This window comes from Marmota flaviventris, chromosome 5 (assembly GCF_047511675.1).
Source record: "Marmota flaviventris isolate mMarFla1 chromosome 5, mMarFla1.hap1, whole genome shotgun sequence".
In the NCBI taxonomy this organism is placed as follows: domain Eukaryota; kingdom Metazoa; phylum Chordata; class Mammalia; order Rodentia; family Sciuridae; genus Marmota; species Marmota flaviventris.
The window spans coordinates 137,307,071-137,327,470 of NC_092502.1; positions in this window are offsets into that span (position 1 = coordinate 137,307,071).

The following is a 20,400-nucleotide window of genomic DNA, read 5'->3' on the forward strand; positions in this document are numbered from 1 at the left end:
TTACAATTCTTTCTCTATTTTATGTTGTCTCCCCTACTCCATTTTTAATTTCTCTCCTTTCTTTTACCTTACTAATATAATTTGGTTTTCAGAAGACTAGTTTAATGCTTAACTTTCAGTCTATACTATTTCTTATCTTCTTAACTCACTGGTTATTAGATCTGCAGAAATCATTAGTAATAAATATTTTAATATATGTGATATATGGTTTGCTTCTGAGTTATCATGTAACTGGTGGGTATTCTCTCCTCTCAAAGTGGATCTGGTGAATGAACGAAGTACTTTGAATAAAAATGTTTTGGTATGAAGTCATACTCTCAGCTCAGGATATATGGCAAAGAGAGAACTACTTACCAATTCCCTCATGTAATAGAGAAAAAGGAATCCATCACACCAGATGCATGACTTCTGAAATGTGGAATCAACAAGAAGACTCCTCTAAAATTTATGAATGTAAATTCACATATATCAGAGTGGATTAAAGGATGGACAAATAATTTTAAAAAAATGATTGCTAAAATGATTTATGATTTAAAAGATAATAAAGGAATGAACTGAGGGAAAAATACAATGTATAAAAGAGTACTTCAGTAAAGATACACATATTCTCAAGTATAAACAAACAGAACCTATTAGTGAGAAAGGTGTGTTGACATGATCCAGTAGTATTGTATTGGGGCCAATCTCAGCTTTTACATTGAATGATGTTTGATTTATGTGATTAGGTGCACCAATGTTTTAGGCATAACTATTTAAATTAATAATATCTTCTTGTTTGATTCTTCCCTGTAGCAATACATAGTGACCTTGTCTCTTAAAATTTGGGCTTGATTTCTACTTTGCTGGACATAATGTAGATACTACTACTTTACAAAATTCAGCACACTTTTATGATAAAAATATTTTCAAAAAACTAGAGATAGAAGGGACTTATCTCAACACTGTAAAGACTATACAGTATAACAAAAAACAAAGTCCAAATCATACTGAATAGAGAAAAACTGAAAGTATTTTTTTCTAAAACTGAGAACAAGTCAAGGATATTCAATATAGAATAAAGAAAAAATAAAATTATTTCATTTCCAGGAAAATGGATGGAAATAGAGAGCTTTATCCTAAGTGAAATAAACCAGATTAAGAAAATAAGGTGTAGGATGTCAGGATGTCATCAGTACATTAACTGACAAAAGTCAGGTAGAGGTATTGTCGGTGAGAGTACTAGTTAGTCTTACAGCTCAGGAAAATTATCCAACATGAAAGAGCCTAAAAGACTAAATTTTCACATAGTGAAGTTAGTGAGGACTCCTCAACTTCACTTCCCACTTCTCTTATTCACCTTGAATTGACACTGGGGCATCTGGCTTGCTGCTTATCTACCCTGTTCTGTAATTAATGCCTCAAATTCTTCACACCTTCCTAATTATTGAACAATGAAAATTTCCTGGGCAAAATATAGTAACCTAAATTTTCTAAATCTCTTATAATAAAGCTTTAGGTTTCTTTTTGTATTGTCACAGTTTCCATTAATTTATCCAAAATATTATTTGAAGTATGATATCTTTGGCTGAGGTATTTTTAGTTCACAAAGAGTCTGTGACAAATGGAATGATGGAGGATTTGAAGACAAATCATAAGAAGCTCTCTTTTAATCATTCCTCAGATTCACATGTAAGAGTATGACATGGCCTATACTTTCTTTCACTCCTCATTGAGATATAACCAGCTTTTCTATTCATTATCCATAAAGAGCATTTATGGACTTTCTAAGAATACAGTGGTGGAAAATAAAGTAAATCCAAGCCTGTAAAGGGTAAGTGAGAAACATTAATTCACACTAATGGGACCATATGGGTGTATAGTATTATTGTGATTTTCAAAGTGTCCTGATTTGGGGTGTATTTTAAAAAAAAAAAGATTATGAAGTGATTTTTTTTAATTCTGGTGTAATATAAGATTATTCCTGCCTAACAGAAAAAAATACCAAAGTTTTTCTTTGCATGCAGATACAACCCAACTATACCAAGTCCTATTACTTTTAAAATAATTTTTTAAAATTTATATATGACAGAGGAATGCTTTAAAATTCCTATTCCACAAAGAGAGCACAATTTTTCATATCTCTGGTTGTATACAAAGCATATTCACACCAATTCATGTCTTTATACATATATTTTAGATAATAATGTCCATCATATTCCACCATCATTTCTAACCCCAATACCATTTCCCTTCCCCTCACTCTCCTCTTCTCTATCTAGTTCATCTATTCCTCCCAAGCTCCCCCTTCCTCCCGCCCTATGAATTAGCCTCCTTATATTAGAGAAAACATTCTACATTTGGTTTCTTGGGATTGGCTAACTTCACTTAGCATTACCATTCCTAACTCCATCCATTTATCTGAAAATGCCATACTTTTACTGTCTTTTATTGCTGAGGAATATTCCATTATCTATATATGCCACATTTTTAAAAATCCATTTATCTATTGAAGGGCACCTACGTGGTTCCACAGTTTTGCAATTGTGAATTGTGTTGATGTGGCTGTGTCAGTGCAGTATACTCTTTTTAAGTCCTCTGGGTATAGACTGAGGAGAGGGACATCTGGGTCAAATGGTGGTTCCATTCCCAATTTCCCAAGAAATCTCCACACAGCTTTCCATATTGGCTGCAGCAATTTCAGTCCCACCTGCAGTATATGAGTGTACCATTTTTCCCACATCCTCGCCAGCACTTATTGGTGTTTGTATGAATAATAGCTGCCATTCTGACTGGGCGAGATGAAATCCTCGTTTTGATTTGCATTTCTCTAATTGCTGGTGATGATGAACATTTTTTTTCATATATTTGTTGATTAATTGTATATCATTTTCTGAGAAATGTTTGTTTAGGTCCTTGACCCATTTATTGATTGGGTTATTTGTTTTTTGGTGCTTAGCTTTTTGAGTTCTTTATATACCCTAGAGGTTATTGCTCTATCTGATGTGTGACAGGTAAAGATTTGCTCCCAAGATGTAAGGCTTTCTATTCTCCCCACACATTGTTCTTATTTTTTAAATTTTTAATTTAATTTTATTTTTTGCTAAGAAGAATTTTTTTTAGTTTGAGTCTATTTCATTTTTTGATTTTTGATTTTAATTCTTGTGCCAAAGGAGTCTTATTAAGGAATTTGGGGCCTAATCCCACATGATAGAAATTAGGGTCTATTTTTTTTAAATACTAAATGCAGGGTCTCTGGTTTTATTCCTAGGACCTGGATCCATTTTGAGTTGAGTTTTGTGCATGGTGAGAGATAAGGGTTTAGTTTAGAATCAAGTCATCAACAAAGAGTGCCAATTTGAGTTCTTCTTTTCCTATGTGTATCCCTTTAATTTCCATCTTCTGTCTAATTCCTCTGGCCAGTAACAAGAGCTATGTTAAATAGAAGTGGTGAAAGAGGGCACCACTGTCTTGTTCTAGTTTTTAGAGGAAATGCCTTCAATTTCTATCTATTTAGAATAATATCAGCCTGGGCTTAGCATAGATAGCATTTATGATATTGAGGTATGTTCTATTATCCCTAAGTTTTCATTTTGTTTAATAGGAAGGGGTACTATATTGTGTCGACTATATTTTGTCAAATGCTTTTTCTGCATCTATTGAGATAATCACATGATTTTCATCTTTAATTCTATTGATGTGATGAATTACATTTATTGATTTCCATATGTTGAACCAACCTTGAATCCCTGGGATGAATTCCACTTGATCGTAGTGCACGATCTTTTTGATGTTTTTGTATTTGATTGACCAGAATTTTATTGAGAATATTTGCATCTATGTTCATTAGAGATATTCGTCTGAAGTTTTCTTTCTTTCTCTTTTTTTTTTTTTTTTTTTTTTTTTGATGTGTCCTTGACTGGTTTTTGGAATCAGGGTGATATTGGCATCATAGAATGAATTTGGAAGTGCTGCTTCTTTTTCTATTTCCTGGAATAAATTGAAGAGTGTTGGTATTAGTTCTTCTTTAAATATCTTGTATATCTCGGCTGTGTATCCAACTGGTCCTAGGCTTTTCTGGGTTGGTAGACTTCTGATGGCATCTTATCTTTTGTCATTTGAAATTGAGCTGTTTACATTGTGTATATAATCCTGATTCAATTTGGGCAGATTATATGACTCCAGAAATTTGTTGATGTCCTCGATATTTTCTAATTCATTGGAGTTCAAGGTTTCAAAATAATTTCTAATTATCTTCTGTATTTCTGTAGTGTCTATCACGATATTTTCTTTTTCATCATGTATGTTAGTAATTTGAGTTTTGTCTCTCTTTCTCTCTGTTAGCATGGCTAAGGGTCTTTCAATTTTATTTTATTTTTTTCAAAGAACCAACTTTTTGTTCTATCAATATTTTTCAATTATTTCTTTTGTTTCAATTTCATTGATTTCAGCTCTGATTTTAATTATTTCCTGTCTTCTACTGCTTTTGGTGTTAATTTGTTCTTTTTAATCCTAGAGCTTTAGATGCAATTTTAAGTCATTTATTTGTTGACTTTTTTTCTTTTAAGGAATGAAATCCATACAATGAACTTTAGTCTTAGAACTACTTTCATTGTGTCCAAGAGATTTTGATATGTTGCATCTGTGTTCTCATTCACTGCTATTTTTTTTTAATCTCCTCCTTGATGTTTTCTGTAACCTATATTCAGTAGCCTATGATTTAGTCTTCAGGTGTTGGAGTGAATATTATTTCTAATTTTATCATTGATTTCTAATTTCATTCCATTATGATCTGATAGAATTCAGGGTAGTATCTCTACTTTTTTATATTTGCTAAGATTTGCTTTATGGCAATATTAAATGGTCTATTTTAGAGAATGATCTATTTGCTGCTGAGAAGAAAGTGTATTCACTTGTTGAGGGATGAAATATTCTATATATGTCAGTTAAGTCTAAGTTATTGATTGTGTTATTGAGTTCTATATTTTCTTTGTTCAGCTTTTGTTCGGAAGATCTATCCAGTGGTGAAAGGGGTAGGTTAAAGTCACACAAAATTATTGTGTTGTTGTCTATTTGAATCTTGAACCTGAGACTCTTTTGTTTGATGAATGTAGATGCTCCATTGTTTGGGGCATATATAGTTATAATTGTTAAGTCTTGTTGGTGTATGTTTCCCTTAAGCAGTGTGTAGTGTCCTTCTTTATTCTTTTTGATTAACTTTAGTTTGAAGTTTACTTTATTTAATATGAGAATGGAAACCCTTGCTTGCTTCCACAGTCCATATGAGTGGTGTGATTTTCCCCAACCCTTCACCTTCAGTCTGTGAATGTCTTTTTCTAAGAGATGTGTCTCTTGCGATGCATACTGTTGGTTTTTTGTTTTTTTTTTTAAATCCAATCTGCTAGTCTATGTCTTTTTATTGGTGAGTTTAGGCCATTAACATTCAAGGTTATTATTGAGACATGATTTGTATTCCAAGCCATTTTGTTTATTTTTGGTATTTAACGTGACTTGGTTTCTCTTCTCATTAGATTTTCCTTTAGTGTAATCCCTCTCTTTCTCATTTTCATTATTGTTATTTTATTTGCTCTTCTTGGAATATTTTGCTGAGGATGTTCTGTAGTGCAGGCACTCTAGATGTAAATTCTTTCAACTTTTATTTATCATGGAAGGTTTTTATTTCATCATCAAATATAAATCTTATTTTTGCTGGATATAGGATTCTTGGTTGGCATCATTTTCTTTCAGAGCTTGGTATATGTTGTTCCATGATCTCCTGGCTTTGAGGGTCTGGGTTGAAAAATCTTTTGAGATATGAATTGGACTCCCCCTATATATGATCTGATTCCTTGCTCTTGCAGCTTTTAAAATTCTATCCTTATTCTATATGCTAGGCATTTTCATTATAAGGTGCCTTGGTGTAGATCTATTGTAATTTTGTACATTTCTGTTATGTAAGTCTCTTGTATTTGGTTTTCCAATTCATTCTCCATGCTTTGGAAATTTTCTGATATTATTTCATTGGAGAGTTGTGCATTCCTTTGGTTTAGAACTCTGTGCCTTCCTTTTTCCCAATAACTCTTAGATTTGTTTTTTTGATGCTGTCCCATAATTCTTGGATGTTCTGTTCATGGTTTCTTACTATCTTAACTGTGGGATCAACTTTATTTTCCAGATTGTATACTTTGTCTTCATTATCTGATGTTCTTTCTTCCAAGTGATCTAGTCTGTTGGTCATATTTTCTATTGAGTTTTTTAATTTGGCTTATTATATCCTTCATTTCAAGGATTTTTGACTTTATTTTTTTCCAGAATCCCTATCACTTTCTTGAAGTAATCTTTTGCTACCTGTATTTGCTCTTATCTCTTTGTTGGAGTGATCAATTTGTGCCTGTATTTGCTCATTTAGGTCATTTTTTAATTCACAGATACATTTTAATTATGAATCTTCTGAACACCTTCTCTGACATTTCATCAACTTTGCTGTCCATGGGCTCTGTTGTTACAGTATCCTGGTTTGTTTGGAGCACCTTTCTCTCTTGTTTATTCACGTTGTCTATGTGTTTTCCTTACTTGCAGTGTGGAACTGAGATTTCACAGTTTCTTCCCTATATTCTGGTAGTATCCATGCAGATTGTCTGTACCTCACTTTGATGTTGGGCTTCCAGACCCTGCTGGTGTCCCTTAATGCATGCTACTGTATCTAAAGTTGGTGGAGGCAATAGCCTAAGTAATTTAAGATAATAATTGAGGTGCCCCAAGATGGAAACAATGTCTTACAGAGACAATGTCTTACAGCCCCTTACAGAGGGCTGAAAGGGTGGGCTTCATATTCTTTTAGATGCCTGCTCTGAGTTGCAACTGCTTCTAGGCCCTTTTGACAAAAAGTTAGGGGCTACTGTATGGAGAAGGCTATGGAAGTGACTGCAGTGTCTCAAGATGGAAGTGGTTTAGTCTTAGGCTCCCAGGTTTTCTGGGGGCAAACTTGGACCTACCCTGGACCTGGGTTTTGTGCAAGTAGGTGTGGGTGGACCTGGTCAGGGTGTTGGCTTCCATGGTAGTAGTGTGCCTGAGTCATGAGCAGGCTGGTGTGGGTGGATCTGGGCTGCTAGGCTTGACCTCTCCTGTTAGTCTGCTGGACAGAAGGGGCGGTCCTATGCCAGAGGCTGGGCTCTGGTGGTGGCCTGCAGGTGAAGGGGTGAACTCAGGCCTACTGTGAGCCTGGGTCCCATGCAGGCTTGTGTGGGTGGATCTGAATTGGGCCTGGCCTTCCAGCAGTTGGCAGTCCTGGATTGGAGGCTGGGCTCTGGCCCCAAGTCTTATTTCTTATTATCAGTAGAATTCCTGCATGTGAAAGGTGACTATTCTTTTGATAAAAGTATTCTTCTTAGCACCAGTTATATCATAATATTACATTACTATTTTTAACTAAATTAAAAATAATAATAACCTTTATTTTTTAAAATAAAGTGAACAACTGATCTATGATTGGAAAATAATACATGCATAAAAGTGATAAAATGACATATATTTTTTGGGGGGTGTTTACATTTATAGTCCAAATTAAGAGAAAAAAATAGTTAAATTTTATTTTAACTCTGTTCTATCAGTCTTCAACTAATTTATCATCAATCATTTGGACAAATTTTTAACACATGTCAATATATGTTGGTCCTGTAGACTGTAATCAATTTGAAACCCAAAATGTGTATTTAATTGTAGTAATTTTTCACACTCACTTTAACTTGTGAAGTCTACCTAGGTTGTAGTGCTCTGTGTGTGTTTGTGTGTGTGTACACACACACATATGTGCATAGATGAGATTTTTCTAACAATTTTCCCTTATTTTCTAGGTCTCCCCTCCTTTACTAGAGTTGGGGTCTTAGAAAACCAGTAGGTTCAGTGTTTAACTACAGTACAACGTGTGTCATTGTACATAACACAAGTGAGTGCAATAGGCATCCTGAAAAACTCTCATGCCTTCTAATTATTTTATTAACCCTTCTCTAGCGTCTACTTCCTGAGAAAATGTTATACAAACCCTGTTGAATTGAGGCTCATCAGGAGCTCACATATGCTTTCTACAAATATTTATGTTATATACTTCTACTTTGCTTCATGTTGTCTTTATCATATCTCTTATAATGTTGCAAAGTTGGCCTACCCCACTCAAATTTATTTTATCAAAAAGGTACATTATACTGACACCCAGAATTCACCCTAAGTCCAGTTGCCTTGGAAACCAGTTTACTTAGCTTTATGAATGGCAGATGGTACCACCTTGTAGGGAAGATATAGAAAATACCACCTCTAATCTTTGACTAATTATGAATTCTCTCCATTATTTTATGGCACTCTTTCTTCCATTTGTGTGTGTGTGTGTGTGTGTGTGTGTGTGTGTGTGACACACACACACGCCCCCTATACTTATAGCCATATCCCCATATATCATATCTGTATAGATTTTAGGTGTCAATTTGACTAGATTGAGGAATTCTATTATGATTTCAATCTGGAATATCCCCCAAAGTCTCATGTTGAAGACTTGGTCCCTCATGTAGTAATGTTCAGAGGTGGAGCTATTGGAAAGTTAATGGATCAGGAGGAATCTGACATCAGTGGATCAATCCATTAAGGAATTAATAAACTGATGGCATCTTGGGGGGAGTGATCAAAGTTATAGGAATTAGAGCCTAGTTGGAAAAGTCTGTCACTGGGAGCATGCTTTGGAAATGTATATCTTGTTCCCATACCTCCTCTTCTGTCTCTGCTCCCCTGCTGTCATGAGGTAAAAAAAGTATTTTTTTTTTCCAACATGATCTTTCACTAGGACATTCTACCTCACTTCAGACCCAAAGAAGTGGACCCAACTGACCATGAGTGAGATCTCTGAAATAATGAGCCAAAGTAAATCATTCCTTCTGTAAGTCATTTTTTTTTTCCTCAGGCATTTTATCCCAGATGCATACAACTAACTAACACAAATACCAAGAAATATGGCAAATAATTATTTCTTGTTTATCTTTGAGAATGTTTGCAATTTGTGAATTTGGTGGAATGAGAAGGGAAGATCTGTGTTCCATGTAGTCAGGGTAAACTCAGGCTCCATTTCAGCAGGGCTTCTGAGTAGAGGAAAAAGAGAAAATGAGTTTTTCCTCTTTCCTGGAGCTGCATTAGTTTGCTCCTTGTATCTATGGATATCTGAACTCCACTATCTCCAGTCTTGGGTCACCAGAACTAATATTAGCAGGTCCCTGGATTTGTAAGTGGTCAGCATCAGACTGAAAAAAACACCAAAATTTCCCTAGTATTGATACTTTCAGACTTGGGTTCAACCATGCCAAGGGGATCCCGGAGTTTGCTACTTGCAAATGGCACACTGTGGCATTTCTCAGCTTCAATAACTATGAGAGACAATTCCCTTAATACATCCTTCCACAAATATATCTATCTATCAATCAATCTATCTACTGAACCCTTATTGATCTGTCTTTCTGAAGAATTTTGATTAATATATATAACTATTTCTATGTACATTCTATGTATTGTATAAATCACACTATATATCTTCATAAATGTACTTTGGATAATGACATCACATTCCACCATCATTTGTAACCCTCTGACCCCTCCCTTTCCCTCCCAACCTTCTGCCCTATCTAGAGTTTGTCTATTCCTCCCATGCTCATTCTCCTAATACCACTATGTGTCAGTCACTTTATATCAAAGAAAACATTCATCATTTGTTTTTTTGTTGGGGGATTGGCTAACTTCACTTAGCATTATCTTCTCCAACTGCATCCATTTATCTGCAAATGCCATGATTTTATACTCTTTTTTTGCTGAGAAATATTCCATTGTGTATATATGAATTGGTTTGAACGAACATACTTTATATACAAACAGACATATGAAAATTGTATTCTGTGTAATAAGAATTGTAATGCATTCTGCTGTCATGTGTTTAAAAATAAAACAATTAAAAATAAATAAATAAATAAAAATTAATATTCCTTGAAAAAATAAATCACACTATATAAATGTAGTGTATATCTACATATCATATGTACTGTATATTTGTCTATATATACTGACTTATAAAGAAAAATAGATCCATATCTACCCAGATAGACTTAGGAATATATAGATTATCTATTATCATATACATATCAATATTTCTTATATCGCATATATCTGTAGATTCATTCTGTTTGAAATATACAGGTATAATTGGTGTATTTGAGATACACGTGTTTCTTATTTGTACATGATATATATATATATATATATATATATATATATATATATGAGACATATTTTATATCTATTATATAAAGAATGAGAGAGAAGATGGCTATGCTATTTCATGATAACCCCTCTTATGGCTGTTAATAAGTCCCTCATAGAGGATTCCTAGAACTCTATCTCTTCCTCTATCTTTAGAACCTTAAGCTACTTAAAATTTATTTGCCTTAGCTTTGATGCTTTATTCACAAGTCTGGAAAACAGGCATAACTCTGATTAATTTTTGGTTAATGGCACCACTATTTCCCTATCAAGGAGCTTCAGGTGTTTCTATGTCTTCACCCTTTGATTAGCCTTGCCTAACATATAGTTAAAGACATTTTATTTCCCTGAAATATAATCTTCCCTCAATATCATGCTTCTGATATTTCTTATGATGATTGCCTTTTCCTTGAATTACTGTATTTTGTATTATTTTCCCCATAAACATTGAGTATTATGTATTTTTATTTTATGTTATTAAAAAATAACTTTGGTCATATTGTATTAATCTCTATAATTATGAAAGACTATATTTCATGATTTGTAAATTAATTTTGTGGTTGCTCTCCATCCCAGTAACTGAATCAAATGTGGTTTTTCCCCTGAAGTACATATATAAAATATTTCCGTAAATATTCTCCTATTTATAATCTCCAAACTGTGCTAATATTTTTCTTTTCCCACATCAATGTCTCATAAATTTAATAACCTACCGCTTTGAAATGATCTTATACTTTGTTTTAAAACTGATACAGCAATTAGTGTGACAGACAGGATATCACATTATGCCATACAGTTTGATCACATTTTCCCTATGTTATTTATCAACTAGATTTTATGTTTATTTTAGTCAGGACTGGATCACCTTTAAAATATTCAATATCAAGTCTCTAGACTTGTCTAGACACAAGCCTATATTTTATTTTATAAATTATCAAAAAATAACTCTAAAATTAAAGAAAAAGTAAGCTATATTTTCCTTTAATATGTAAAATGCTAAAGTCTATGTATTTCTATTTTAACACAGTTTGCTCTCTTCTAATGTAAAATAGAAAAATCTTTTTTACCTAAATAATTTTATAAAATTATTTTTATCATTTATCAGGACATTAGTACTTCTTGATATATCACATCTAAGAGAAGGATGCATAAACACTGTTGTCACTAGATGGTTATTCATCATTTAATTATTGTCCCTAGTTACTAATAGGAAGGATAAACACTTAACAATTTAAGAAAATGTCTTTATTGCCAGCAATATTGACTTTTCATAAAATGCCCTAAGAAAGTTTTAAAATTCTAAAAGCTAATTAATTAATGACTTTAAAAATAAATAATTAAAGTGTTGTCCAAAAACTAGAATAAATCAAATAAATTAACTATCAATTAATGGATAATATACTAGTTACATGCATTTTATATAATAATATAAAGATATGATATTATATTATCGACATATTTATCAAATAGGATGTGATAACCACCTTTTGTGTTGGTGTACAGTGTATGATGTAGATAATTATGCTCTAGGGAAATATATGTACAAATATTATAGTCATAGAATGTGATAGTTTGGGAGAATGGAGGTACACAATGGTTCTAAATGGTCCAGAAGAAAACAAATGTTCTAGGGCCTTCAGCGGTTATTATTTATCTTTTTTCTCTTTTTTTTTTTTCCTTTTTTCTCAGCATTGGGTGTTTAAAATTTAGGTTCTCATCTTTGTTAAGAAAATATTCTATCATTTAGCTATATTGACAACCTCATATGTTTATAATTTTTAGTTGACAAAAATTCACTTATTTATCATGTACAATACAATGTGTTGAAATTTGTGTGCACTGTACAAGGGCCACATCAAACTAATTATCATATGCACTACCAGTCATATTACATTGTTGGTGGTAAAATTTGCCTTATTAGTGATTTTTAGGAATAGAATGCATTATTATTCAATATAATCATGTATTAAACAGCAGATCTATTGAACATATTCTTTTCATCTAACTAAAATTTGTCTTCTTTGGCAAGCCTTTCCACAAAGTACCCTAAATCTCCAGCCTTGGGTAACCAAAATTATTCTCTCTGCTTTTAGAAACTAACCTTTTAAAATTAAATATATAAGTGAGGAGCTGGGGATATAGCTCAGTTGGTAGAGTGCTTGCCTTGCATGCACAAGGCCCTGAGTTCAATTCCTAGCACCACAAAAACAAACAAACATAAATAAATATATAAGTGAAATTATGCATTATTTGAATTTCAGTTTTGGGCCTATTTTACATAACAAAGTGTCCTCCAGGAACATGTATGTTGTAAATGATAGGATTGTCTCCCTTATTAAGGCCAAATAGTTTTTATTGTATAGATATACCACATTTTCTTTATCCATGGATACTAAGATAACTCCACTTCGTATGTATCATAAATGATGATTCAATGAACAGGGGAGTGCAAATATCATTTTCCAAAATATGTTTTACAATTTTCTCCTGATATATTCCCATATTGGGAAGGCTGGATAATAACAGCATTTTTTTTTCCATGATGGTTGCACTAATTCACACACAGAAATGAAATGCTCAAAAGACAGCACCAGTTACCCAGTGGTTTAAGTAGAAAACAGTAAAGTGTAATCATTCAGTAAAAATTTAACATGATAAAATAAAATAAAATTAATTTAAATATCTATAATATTTTGGGGGAAATGTCATAAGGATGGGAAATTCATCAATGAGCCTAAGGTCTAGGTACAAATAATTCCTCCTCACAAAACGACTTCATTGGGAAACACAGATAACTCTATCACATTCTTTTCATTCTGAGAACAGATACAACATACTATTAGTGGGAAAACAAATTCCTCCTTATTTTCATCTATTTCTAATTGTGCCCAAGGACCTCATGCTCTTTGCACAACTTTTATGTTGTTCTGGTCCTTCTCCTCTTCTTCTTTTTGTCTTATTCTTTATCTTCATCTTCACCATCTTCTACTTCTCTCATCTTTTCCAATTTTATTCTTACCACAACTGATTTCCTCATTCAGTATTGCTGTTTTCTTCTCCTTTTTAAAAAGTATCACTGCATATTCATACAGTTATAGAAGTTATGTGAAAATTTAACATGTGATGTAATGCCTTTTTCTATTTATTTAATAATTTCTTTATTTCAGAGACTCTGGAATATGTCTGTATTTGCTAAACTGGAGACAATTTGTGTAATATTACACCATGTTTTACATTACTTATATTATACTAATATAAGTGCACTTATATATGAATAGCATTTAATTACATAGTATGATTAGTACATCCAAATCCTATTTTAACTATCTATTTCCCTTTTAGAAATAAATACAAATTGCTTAATGATTAGGGCTATATATTGTTCATAATTTGGTATCTAGTTTCAGAATTTCTGTTATACCTTTTCAGCTTTATTGAAATGTCTTTTGATCAATGTAAAAACATTGCATATTATATTTAATAATTATTTATTTGCTTTGTAGATTTTCCTTTTTATCTAAGTATTAAAGATATACACATGCATATATTTGATTACATTATATAACATTTGCCTAATACTTAGAAAGACCCTAACAAATAACATGTACAATTACACATTCACAATAAAATAGTATAAAATAGTCTCTAAAATGTTAATTTTTTTGTTTTATCTGTACCATTGTAAAATTTGGAGTTTTATCTATCAGTAACACAAAATTTGCTTCCGAATCCACAAGTGAATGAAAGAGGCACATACATGCAATTTGATATATACAAAAAGATATTATAAATCTCAAGATTCTTTTGTGATACCTATTTACATGATTTTGATTAATATCTTATTGCTAAGTTTTTTGCATGCTCCCACTTTAACTGGGTACTCATTTAAATAATTATAGGCAAGCCTGCAGGCTGCCTAGGTTGCTGAGGTCAACCAAAGGATAGTTCTGTATTGCTATTGTCAGCATTTCAGTCTCAACTGAGATTATTTAGTTCAATCTCAAATTTAACCTTTGACTTAATGCTTATCTTCATCCAAAATGCTCTGCAGAAACTTTAAAACCACATGTCATTTACATATCATTGCCATGGTACAATTCAAAACCACAGCTATCAGGATGTGGCAGCAGCATAATCATTGCTTTAGGGACTTAGGGTGATATTCATTCTGAATAAGTTTGAAGAGTATCCTAGTGATCCAAAGGGTTTTTAAATTTTAGAATAAATATAATAAGAACCTTGATAAAAAAAATTTGTTAATAGAGTAGAGATGTACTGTGAAAATTGAATTGTAATATCTTGATATTCATTATCTTTGAATATATTAAGTAATGCAGTAATGATTTCATTTTTATAAAAATCAATAATTACATTCTCTTTAAACATTAATATTCTCTGCAAGGATTAATGCTTTGGCTATCCACCACAGAAGACATCATTATTTGCTTATGGATAGTGAAGAAACAATTTAGAACATTAAAGGAGTTACTAATTGTTCCAGAGATAATAATGACTTTATGGGCTGAAAATACCTTTGTACCATTACTAATGGGCTCATTTGTAAGATAGTGCTAATTTCACTATAAACAAAATCTGTATTAGAGTTAACTAATTAGAAGAATAATCTCTATTCTTAGCCTGTTTATGTTGAATATTGGAATTAAAAATGATTAGAAATTTATGTTAGGTTTAATAGGTACTAATACAAATGACATCTACTGGCACTTCCTTACCATATCCCAAAATCTTATGTTGTTCTCAAAGAGGAAAATATCACAATTTGTAATGATATTTTCTATGGATATTAATTATCCCGAATTTGAACTTCTTTGTCTATATATTTATATAATATCAAAAGTAAAATTAACTTCAAATACATTAACACAGATTTATATGAAATAGTCTCTAAAACGTTAATTTTTTTTTTGTTTTATCTGTACCATTGTAAAATTCTGAGTTTCTAGTCATCGATTTGTTATTTTATCAAGAAACACACAAATTTTCAGCTTATCCATTATATTATACTATTATACTTGTTACTGTATCTCTTGTTTTTTATATTAGATTCTTATTGATAAATTAGTTTATTATATTTATTAAGTAATTTCATTATTTTGTCACTAGCTTTATACAGAAGTAATTTTCATATGAGTTTAACTCTAAATGCAACTCTAATTACTAAAAATAATTATTTATAATTGTGAAGTTGACTTTTTTAATAAAAAACAGCTTCAGTTTTTTATAAAATATATCCAATGATATATATTTTGTTAGATTTTAAAATTCTCACATTGTATTCAAATACTATGAAACACAATTACTGCTTTGCAGGAAATTTTGTTTTCCTTATATTAAGCTGTCATATTTTTAATGTTTTATTCAGATATATCTTAACAATAGAATTGATATGTAAGCACCTATAGTATTATCTGAGTGTGTAATTGCATACATAGTGAACTCAATAAATACTGATTATTAATATCATTTTTCAAACCATATATATGAGTGTTTGTCAACTTCATTTCTCAAAGACTAGAAAGTCTCTTCCAATGACAAATGATTCATACCCTCTGGGATCCTGGAATGTGTATATTTTTCACACACATGTGCATAACTATTTACATATATATATCTATACAAACACACATATATAAATCCACAGGGAAAAGTATTGTAACTCTACTGAATATGTACAGACTTTGTTCTTTCCAATGTGCCCTAAGAAATACAATATAACACATATTTGCACAGCATTTATATTATATTAAGAATTGTAAGCAATCTACGTGTGATTTAAACTACACAGGAGGATATTTCTAGGTTGTATGCAAATAGCATTCCAATTTATATAAGAAATTGGAACATCTGTGAATTTTGTTATCTCTAGGGTTTCCTGAAACTAATACACCATGTATACTGTGTAATCAGCTTCTCATTATTGTGACAAAAAAAACATAAAGGAGGAATATTTTATTTGTTTCACAGTTTCAGTAAATTCAGTCTATTGTTGGTTTGCTCCAAGGAGGAAATATTATGGTAAATGTAGTTACCACTGCAGGTCAGAGAAGTCATTAAAGTTTGGTACATGGAGGCCTTTATTGTACCTAATTTAATATCATGGCTTTAGACTGAAAAGAAGAGTAGCCTACTAAAACTAATTTTTTTCTGCAATTAAAAATAGTTGACATTTTTCAAGGACTTGGTATAGCAAGCATCCTTAAAATTCAGTGATTTAAACTGAAAATCACATGTTTTCACAGATAAGAAGTTGGGATCTACTTTTTCCAGAACATGGTTAGTGGTTCCACTGAAGTTGACTGAGTATGATCAAATATCAAATTTTTTTAAGTTAACTTTTTACCTTTTATGTTTCTTAAAATTTTATTTGTTCTTTTAGTTATACATGGCAGTAAAATCTACTTTAATATATTTAGGCAGCCATGGAACATATCTTATTTAATTAGAATCCCAGTCATCAGATTTTTAAAATTGGATAATCTAGATTGAAGTTGACAGAAAGAACTTGAGAGCTGTATACCACAAGTTTTTGTTCTTTTTGAAAAATTAGAAGGTTTCTCTGGGAAGAATTATCTTCTGAGACCAAAATAAAGTACACTCCTACAAGCACTTCACAAGCGTTATTTAATTCCTGCCTGCAAACACCTCACTGGCCAAAGCAATCCCCATGAGCAAACTGCAGATTTCATGACTGGAAAACATGTCTCTCAGAAGGTGGAATGGACTGATAATCCAATCAATGGCAAAAGAACAAAGAGTTTTTCAATATTTTTATCTACTAAAATCTAAGTATATTTGATCAAGGACATAAAATATTGAGAATATACAATGTTAGTTATATTTTTAATGAAATATTCTGCCTGTGAAAAAACATTCAACCCTTAACTTTCTGAGTCTTGTTTATTTTACTTAGCATCACATTTTCCATTTCCATGCATTACCAGCAAATGCCATAATCTTCTTTATGGCTAAATAAAACTCCAGTGTGTGTGTGTGTGTGTGTGTGTGTGTGTGTGTGTGTGCATTTTTAAATTAATCCATTCTTCTGTTAATAGGCATCTGAGCTGATTTCATAATTTGACTATTGTGATTTGTGCTCCTATAAAAATTAATGTGACTATCACTACAGTTTGCCGATTACAGGTTTTTGTTTTGTTTTTGATAAATACCAAGGAGTGGGAGGATAGCTGGGTTATATGGTGGTTCCATTCCTAGGTTTTGAAGAATGCTTATACTGATTTCAAGAGTGGTTGTACTAAATTTGCAGTTCCACCAACAATGTATGAGTGAACATTTTTCCAACATCTTCATCAGCATTTATTATTATATGTATTTTTTAAAATTTATTTGGTATTGGAGATTTAACCCAAAGATGCTTTATCACTGATACCTCTGAGAATATAAGGAAAACTGAAAAAACTTAACAACAAATACCCAGCCCATTTGATTTTGAGACAGGTTCCAACTAAATTGCTTATGGCCTCACTATGTTGCTGAGACTATCCATACATTTGCAATCCTCCTGCCTCAGCCTCCTGAATCACTGGGATCAAATTATGTGCCATCATGCTTGGCTTATTATACATATTCTTGATAATTGCCGTTCGGAATGGGGTAAGATAAAATCTCAATGTAGTTTTTTTTTCTTTTTTGTATTCAGGATTGAACCCAGGGGCACTTAACCACTGAGCCACATCCCCAGCCCTTTTTGTGTATTTTATTTAGAGATAGGGTCTGACTGAGTTGCTTAGGGCCTCCCTAAGTTGCTGAGCCTTGCTTTAAATTCAAGATCCTTCTGTCTCAAACTCCTAAACAGCTGGAATTACAGGGGTGTACCATAGCACCAAGCTCAATGTAGTTTTGTTTTACATTCTTCTGATTGCAAGGGGTGTTGAACATTTTTAATAAATGTTGGCTATGTGTATTTCTTCTTCTTTTGTGAAATGTCTTTTAGTTCGTTTGCCTATTTATTGATTACATTATTTGAGTTATTTTTGTTGTGAAGTTTTTTGAGTTCTGTATATTAATCCCTTATCAGAACAGCAGCTGGCAGAGATTTCGTCCCATGCTTTATGCTCTAATAGTCATATTTTTAATAGCCTCTTTGTTCAGTTTTAGTAAGTCACAGGTGTTCAGATATTTTTATGTTTTTCTAGATTTTTCAATTTGGTAGCACATAGTTTTTCAAAATTATCCCTATTGATTTATTTTATTTTTGTGGCATCAGTTATACTGTCACCTTTTTCATCTTTAATTTTATGTACTAGGGTGTTTTTTTTCTCTGTTTGTCTGAAGGCTTGTCGGTTTTCCTTATATTCTCAAAACATTAATTCATGTGTCATTGATTTTTATATTATTCTTAAGACTATTTATTCATGCTCTTATATTTATTGTTTATTTCCTTTTGGTAATTTTGTTTTAGGTATATTCTTGCTTTGCTAAGAGACTTAGCTGCATCTTTTTGTTATTTACATAAAATATTTCTTTTTTTTCTTTCATTTTTTAATGGAGACACTCATTGTTATATTCTTAAATCTTAGTAAATGCTTTTGTGCATCCCCTCAGGCTTGGTTTGTTGTGTTTTTATTTTTATTTATTTTTTTTCATTTCAAGGAAAAGTCTAATTTTTTTTTCTGATTTTGTCAGTTTCCCACCATTTTTTCAAAAATGTGTCATCATATATTTTTATAATATTCAAAGGTTCACACGCTATTTACTTCTAATTTTGTGTTATTGTGAACAAAAACGATGTAACATATTATTTAATTTTTTGAATTGGTTAAGACTTGTTTTGTTGCCTAATATTGGTCTATTCTAGGAAGTTAAAACAAAAGAATAAAATCACTATTGCAAAAATATTTGCTTTGTGTGTGTTTGATTTGATAGTATCATGATTATTCTTTTATGTTATCTTTTGGTGCTTGTAATATATAATAAAATATCACCATATCAAATAGAACTTTAATATTCTTATAATATTCTACACTTTTTGCCAACACACTTTATCTCATAACTTTTATTATGTATTTATGTTATTTTAAGTTAGTCTCTGTGATAAAAAGATAATTTCTTGGCCATATACTTATTACCTTAAGAGTAATCTCAAAATTTTATTCCATAATCACTTAAGAGAGTTTTTTTATATGCATTGTTGAATTCCTTCTAAAAATAATTGCATTAAAGTGGTAACTTATGGTGGAAATAATTATATGTTGTTGTCTACTTTATTTGGAACACTAGATTGGATATGTTAATAATAGTTCTTAAAATGCGTTTGCTATTGAAAATTTGTGAAAAGTAAATTCACAAGAAATCAAAGTTTCTTCTAATCCTTTCCATTTCTTTCTTCATACAAATATGAAATTTCTTTTTTTTTTATTCTAATTCAATGTCATGGTATTGACTGGGTCAGTGTATATATATATGCTCAATATATTTTGAATAAAATTGTACTTTACTTCTGTGATTTTAGCCCTCTCAAATTTGGACTAAAAAGCAGTATAATTTTATTTGTAGATTGCAATAGTATTTCTTACCGAAATTTAGAATCATTTTCTGAAATTTTTAGTCTCTCAAAATTCTTGCACAGTACACAGTTGTATGTGGGAAATAGAAAATGAGATGGATTTCCACATGATATAGAAACAGCTCTTGAAAATCTTTTGACCTGCCTGATGCTTGCTGCTGTCTCAGTATCAGCTGACTAACTTTTCAAAAAAGCAGTCTGGTATATACCTCTAACATGAGTTGTTTTGAAGAAAGCAATGATTAACCATTGCAGTCGAAAACTGCTCCCAAATTTCATCAGTCTCTGGCTTGTGGAGTTGAAGATATCATATACCAACCCAAGTCACAGTGACTCACAAAACATAAAGCAGGTCACTCTTTCCCAAATTTCATTTTGTGAAGGTTGTCTTATATCAATAACTGTTTGGCCTTCAATCTTGCTTATCAGTACTCTCAATTCACATGTGAACACTCACTGCAGAGACTCATTTTTCTCCCAACATGTTGTCAATAGCTCTGAGAATTCAGCTTGGCCACTCTGTGACCAAATAACCGTTTTTCAGTGTTCACATAACTGGAAAAGGTGCCCAAACAACTCTATCTTTTATTACC